This window comes from Nerophis ophidion, linkage group LG02 (genome assembly GCF_033978795.1).
Source record: "Nerophis ophidion isolate RoL-2023_Sa linkage group LG02, RoL_Noph_v1.0, whole genome shotgun sequence".
Lineage (NCBI taxonomy): Eukaryota > Metazoa > Chordata > Actinopteri > Syngnathiformes > Syngnathidae > Nerophis > Nerophis ophidion.
The window spans coordinates 72,155,428-72,163,427 of record NC_084612.1 but is presented as its reverse complement, the minus strand read 5'-3'; positions in this window follow the sequence as shown (position 1 = coordinate 72,163,427).

The following is an 8,000-nucleotide window of genomic DNA, read 5'->3' as shown; positions in this document are numbered from 1 at the left end:
TCCACATTAAATGATGTGGCAGGTCACATTAAATAACCTGGCGGACCATATAAATGATTTGGAGGTTCACATGGAGTGATGAGGAAGACCACATTGAATGACGTTGCAGGCCAGATTATTTATCTGGCAGGCCACGTAAAATGGTGTGTTGGGCCACATTGACTGATGTGGGGGGCCCCTTAAAAAATAATGTGGAAGACCACATTAAATGAAGTGGCAGACCACTTTGGATAATGTGGCGGTCCACAAAAAATTATGTCGGGGCCACATTGAACGACATGGTGGTCCAATTTGAATGTGTGGAAGATCACATTGAATGATGTTGCAGGCCACATTGAATAGAGAAGCGGGCTAGTTTAATTGATGGGGCAGACCACCTTAAAATGACTTGGTAGGCCACGACAAATGATTTGGCGGTCCACATTAAATGATGTGGCAGGTCACATTAAATAACCTGGAGGACCATATAAATGATTTGGCGGTTCACATGGAGTGATGAGGAAGACCACAGTGAATGACGTTGCAGGCCACATTATATATTTGGTAGGCCACTTTATTTATCTGGCAGGCCACGTAAAATGGTGTGTTGGGCCACATTGACTGATGTGGGGGGCCCCTTAAAAAATAATGTGGAAGACCACATTAAATGAAGTGGCAGACCACTTTGGATAATGTGGCGGTCCACAAAAAATTATGTCGGGGCCACATTGAACGACATGGTGGTACAATTTGAATGTGTGGAAGATCACATTGAATGATGTTGCAGGCCACATTGAATAGAGAAGCGGGCCACTTTAATTGATGGGGCAGACCACCTTAAAATGACTTGGTAGGCCACAACAAATGATTTGGCGGTCCACATTAAATGATGTGGCAGGTCACATTAAATAACCTGGAGGACCATATAAATGATTTGGCGGTTCACATGGAGTGATGAGGAAGACCACAGTGAATGACGTTGCAGGCCACATCATATATTTGGCAGGCCACTTTATTTATCTGGCAGGCCACATAAAATGGTGTGTTGGGCCACACTGAATGACGTGGGGGGCCACATAAAAAAAATGTGGAAGACCACGTTAAATGATATGGCAGACCATTTTGGATAATGTGGGGGTCCACAGAAAATTATGTCGCGGGCCACTTTGAATGACATGGTGGTCCAATTTGAATTACGTGGAAGATCACATTAAATTATGTTGCAGGCCACATTGAATAAAGAAGCGGGCCACATTAATTGATGGGACAGACCACCTTAAAATGACTTGGTAGGCCTCAACAAATGATTTGGCGGTCCACATTAAATGCACATCATTTAAGAAGACCACGTTAAATGATATGGCAGACCATTTTGGATAATGTGGGGGTCCACAGAAAATTATGTCGGGGCCACATTGAATGATATGGTGGTCCAATTTGAATGTGTGGACGATCACATTGAATGATGTTGCAGGCCACATTGAATAAAGAAGCGGGCCACTTTAATTGATGGGGGAGACCACCTTAAAATGACTTGGTAGACCACAACAAATGATTTGGCGGTCCACGTTAAATGATGTGGCAGGTCACATTAAATAACCTGGTGGACCATATAAATGATTTGGAAGTTCACATGGAGTGATGAGGAAGACCACAGTGAATGACATTGCAGGCCACATTATATATCTGGCAGGCCACTTTATTTACCTGGCAGGCCACGTAAAATGGCGTGTTGGGCCACGGTGACTGATGTGGGGGGCCACTTAAAAATAACGTGGAAGACCACGTTAAACGAAGTGGCAGACCACTTTGGATAATGTGGCGGTCCACATAAAATTATGTCGAGGGCCAATTTGAATGACATGAAGAGTTTCTTGACATATATATACTTTGTCTTGTTATATTCTTATTTTACTGTTGTATTGTTATTCCCATTGTTTTTATTCTTTTTGTAATATTTCTCTATTTTGTTTCCTTTTAAACCCCCATTATTTACTTTTTTTTTTTTTTAAATTGATCTCAACTCTGTACACTGCTGCTGGAATTTTAATTTTCCTGAAGGAACTCTCCTGAAGGAATCAATAAAGTACTATCTATCTATCTATCTATCTATCTATCTATCTATCTATCTATCTATCTATCTATCTATCTATCTATCTATCTATATATATATATACATATATATATTAGGGGTGTGGGAAATAATCGATTCAAATACAAATCGAATTGTTTATGTTGTGCGATTCAGAATCGATTCTAATTTTTTAAAAATCGATTTATTTTTTATTTTAAAAAAAATTATATATTTTTATTTTTTATTTTTATTTTTTTAATCAATCCAACCAACCACTACACAGCAATACCATAGCAATGCAATCCAATTCCAAAACCAAACCTGACCCAGCAACACTCAGAACTGCAATAAACAGAGCAATTGAGAGGAGACACAAACACGACACAGAACAAACCAAAAGCATTGAAACAAAAATGAATATTATCAACAACAGTATCAATATTAGTTATAATTTCAGCATAGCAGTGATTAAAAATCCCTCATTGACATTATCATTAGACATTTATAAAAATTAAAAAAAAGTGTCACAGCGGCTTACACTTGCATCGCATCTCATAAGCTTGACAACACACTGTGTCCAATGTTTTCACAAAGATAAAAATAAGTCATATTTTTGGTTCTTTTAATAGTTAAAACAAATTTAAATTATTGCAATCCGTTGATAAAACATTGTCCTTTACATTATAAAAGCTTTTTACAAAAATCTACTACTCTGCTAGCATGTCAGCAGACTGGGGTAGATCCTGCTGAAATCCTATGTATTGAATGAATACAGAATCCTTTTAAATCGGGAAAAATAATCGCTTTTGAATCGAGAATCGAATCGAATCGAAAAAATCGATATGTTATCGAATCGTGACCCCATGAATCGATATTGAATCGAATCGTGGGACACCCAAAGATGCACACCCCTAATATATATATCTACATATATATATATATATATATATATATATATATATATATATATATATATATATATATATATATATTCTGTATAACAGACTGTATTTATAGTATTCACATGTGAATAATGCTGTATAATAGACTGTATTTATATTATTCACATGTAAAAAATACCTAAGTGTTTATTGTGAGCGAACTGTGGTGCTGAATTACCCCCAGGGATCAATGAAATACATTCTATTCTATTCTATTCTTTTCTAAAAGATTTGGACACCCCTGCTTTTAAAGACACATAATGTTTTTTGCATGGTCAGATAATTCTCAAATTTAACACACATGCAATTTTTTACGTCAAAATTGAAAGAAGGAATATGTTTTGTAAGACAGACGAAGTACTTTACGGATGCACATTATTTCCAGGCTTTCACGGGCCACATAAAACGAGCACAGTCCATTGCCTCCGTGCAAGACGAAGGACGACTCTATGCTTTACCAAAGTGTCTCAACTCCCATGTCAGGTCAGGCGAGGCACGCTCTGTCAAACCAATCTCTGCAGTCCCCGTCTCTGCCACGCCACTTTGGGATTCAGGGCCGGAGGATAAGCCTGCCGTTTGGGAGAAAGCAAAATAGAGCGCGGGAGGGAGGCGGCAATCGACTTGATGATCCCGGCCTCTCATTTGTGTGCATAGTGCACAGCCTGAGCTAATCAGCTGCCATTTTGGGTGGCAAGTCCCCTCTGGAGAGGTAACGGGAATGACACGCTCATAATTGGTACGTTAACTCCCTGGAAACACTACTAAAACTCAATTTTGAAGACAGTGTTTGATGTTTGTGCAAATGACTCGACTTGTTTGCAGAGTGAATCCTCTGTGTGCAGATGACATGCACGCTTACTTGGAGAGCCACGGACGAGGAATTATTCATATATATAACTTTCACTATAAAGGACCTGATAAATAAAAAAACTGTTTGTTTGGAAGCGCATCCATAATAGGGTCAAACCCAGGACAGGCATTACAGTATTTGTGTTCACTTGTTTTTGTATTCACTGTCTGTCGCCGCTGCTCATTTTCCCTTTGCCGAAATTGTCAAGATCCAGGACGGATAGTTGTATTATTCTTTCAAGCGTAAGGCTGAGTGGCATACGAATAGAAACACGCACAGGCAGACCTGTCCTGCACAGAAACACCCTCTACCAATGATAGATTACTTTTTGTGCTTCCATCCATGTTCTTCCGCGTATCCGAGGTCGGGTTGCGGGGACAACAGCTTTCCCTCTCCCCAGCCACTTCGTCCAACTCCTCCTGGGGGATTCCTGAGGACTTTCCAGGACAGCCGGGAGACATAGTCTTCCCAACCTGTCCCGGGTCTTCCCCGTGGCCCCCTTTGTGACATGTTTGAAGTTCTTCCAGAAGTGGGGCTTGAAACTCTTTCTGACGGTAGACTCTGTCAGACGTTCCCAGCAGACCCTCGCTATGCGTTTGGTCCTGTCAGGTCTGTCTATCCTGCCCCACCAGACTCACCACTAGGTGGTGATCGGTTGAAAGCTCTACTCCTCCCTTCACCCAAATGTCTAAAACATGAGACCGCAAATTTGATGATACATCCACTAAGTCGATCACCGTACTGCGGCACCAGCCTAAGAAGAGAAGCACAGACTTCCATCGGCCCAGCCACTTCGTCCAGCTCCTCCTGGGGGATCCCGAAGCGTTCCTAGGCCAGCTGGGAGACAGAGTCCCCCCAACGTGTCCTAGGTCTTCCCCTTGGTCCCCCTCGTGACATATTTGAAGTTCTTCTGGAGGTGGGACTTCAAACTTTCTGACGGTAGACTCTGTCAGACATGCCCAGCAGACCCTCGCTATGCGTTTGGTCCTGTCAGGTCTGTCTATCCTGTCCCACCAAACTCACCACCAGGTGGTGATCGGTTGAAAGCTCTACTCCTCCCTTCACCCAAATGTCTAAAGCATGAGACGGCAAATTTGATGATACATCCACTAAGTCGATCATCGTAATGCGGCACCAGCCTAAGAAGAGAAGCACAGACTTCCCTCTCCCCAGCCACTTCGTCCAGCTCCTCCTGGGGGATCCCGAAGCGTTCCCAGGCCAGCTGGGAGACAGAGTCCCCCCAACGTGTCCTACGTCTTCCCCTTGGTCCCCCTCATGACATATTTGAAGTTTTTCTGGAGGTGGGACTTCAAACTTTCTGACGGTAGACTCTGTCAGACGTTCCCAGCGGACCCTCGCTATGCGTTTGGTCCTATCAGGTCTGTCTATCCTGCCCCACCAGACTCACCCAAATGTCTAAAGCATGAGACCGCAGATTTGATGATACATCCACCAAGTCGATCATCGTGATGTCGCAGCAGTCTAAGCAGAGAAGCCCTGACTTCCCTCTCCCCAGCCACTTCGTCCAGCTCCTCCTGGGAGATTCCTGAGGCGTTTCCAGTCCAGCTGGGAGACACAGTCTTCCCAACCTGACCTGGTTCTTCCCCGTGCCCTACCCCTCGTGACATGTTTGAAGTTCTTCCAGATGTGGGACTTGAAACTCTTTCTGACAATAGACTGTCAGACGTGCCCAGCAGACCCTCAGATATGTACCGCTGTGTACAACGGCGTTTTAAAAAGTCATTAATTTTACTTTTTGAAACCGATTCCGATAATTTCCGATATTACATTTTAAAGCATTTATCGGCCGATAACATCTCTACTTGCTATGGTCTAGTACAGGGGTAGGGAACCTATGGCTCTAGAGCCAGATGTGGCTCTTTTGATGACTGCATCTGGCTCTCAGATAAATCTTAGCTGACATTGTCATTGTTAAAGACGATAAGTAATGAATAATTCCGCTGATAATCACAGCGTTAAAATTAACGTTCGAAATATAAAACATTCTCATATATTTTTTATCCATCCATTCGTTTCTACCGCACCCGTTTAAGAATTCGCATAAATGGTAAGAAGTATTTTATTTATTATTGTAACTGAACACAAACATTATGTTAAAATGTTATAATCATATTTATTACTACAAACATACATTTTTAAGTGCAAATAATTGTGCAGAGACATCCACTGTTTCAAGCAAATATTTAAAAAAAAAACTTGCAATTCAGTGTTTTTAAAGGGAAAAACATTGAGTGTAAAAAATGTTCACCAATGTTAATTTTGACAGGTTTTTAAATTAGTTTCAGTTAGTCTTTTAACCAAAATGTGTTTTAGTCATGGGTTAGTCATCTAAATTAATTTAGATTTAGTCAACGAAATTCCTAAACATCGGTCTTGAAAGGATTTTATTAATCATGATTGCAGAGCATCTCAAAAACTGAATTCACAACAAGACCTGCTCTCCATCAATAATATTTCAATAATAACATTTCACACACACACACACACACACACACTACTATGAACAGCACAGTGAAAGGGGGGTTTGAGCGTGTGCCTCACAATACAAAGGTCCTGAGTTCAATCCCGGGCTCGAGATCTTTCTGTGTGGAGTTTGCATGTTCTCCCCGTGACTGTGCAGGTTTCCACCGGGTACGGGACAAACGGTAGAAATGGATGGATGGATGGATGGTTAGCTTCAGAATAACAATGTTATTAAGAAGAATAAGAGACTTATTATACTCTAAATATGTTGGTGTTACTTAAAAATCCATTCATCCATTTTCTACTGCTTCTTCGTTAATGCACGCATCTAGTTGTATTCAGTGTTAAAAAATATGATATGGCTCTCACGGAAATACATTTTTAAATATGTGGCTGTCATGGCTCTCTCAGCCAAAAAGGTTCCCGACCCCTGGTATAGTATGTTATACTCCAGGTAAGTGCATTCAAAAAACAAACACATCAAATGTGTATTATTTTCATTGTCTCAACATGACATGAGTTTCATTTTGAGTGACATATCTATAATTGAATAGGCCTTGCTATAAAAAAAAACAGGGTCAAGAGGCAATGCTGGGGGACAGTTGACACTATGACTAACATGCCTGCTCACTGTGGTGGGCACCATGTGATAAAACTAGAAGTACATACACACCTTCATTTTATGCAAATGCACTATGCAACAAAAACATATGTTCGTAGCTACATGCTGCTGTGCAAATTCTAGCACACTTGCCACAGTATTAAAGGACCGTTTAATACGCTCCACCCTTTTTCCGGACGAGAACCATGGACTCGGACTCGGAGGTGCTGATTCTCATTCCAGTCGCTTCACACTAAGCTGCGAAACGATCCAGTGAGAGCTGAAGATCCTGGCCAGATGAAGCCATCAGGACCACATCATCTGCTAAAAACAGAGACCCAACCGGATCCCCTTAACACCCTGACTGCGCTTAGAACTTCTGTCCATAAATGTTATGAACACAATTGGTGACAATTGGCTTGAAAATAAGTTTTTCAAGCTCTGACACTGATCATACAGGGAGCGGACCGCCACAATCAAACAGTCCGATACCCCATACTCTCTGAGCACTCACCACAGGACTTCCCGAGGTACACGGTCGAACGCCTTCTCCAAGTCCACAAAGCACATGTCTGGAATATGCAGTGCTCTTAGTGGGCTGCTCCAAAAAACAACAGGCAGAGCTAGAGCATTCTGTAAAATCATTACAAGGAGAACTAGAAACACCTAACAACCCCTACCATCACTCCAGACCAGGAGAGAGGAGGCTGCAATGAAGCTGGTCAGGGTTATGCATGAAGAGCAACACCCTCTGCATGACCTGCTACCTCCAACACGAGGCCGCCGCACTGCCAGGACATTGAGGAACCAACATAAGCTGGCTGAACCCGAGCCCAAAGCCAAGACAAAGAGACTTAAAAAACTCTACCCTGCACACTGCAATCAAGCTGTATAATGACACTATCTAATTAAATAAGTAATACAGTCATATACCAGAATGCATGCTGCTGCTGCCCTGAAATTGTTTTTTTTTAATGTATATATATGTATAAAATACTGTCTGTTCTTTTCATTTTTTGTTTGTTTGATATTTACTGTAAAGTTCAGCTGTTTTTTTCAATGGGGCCTTAA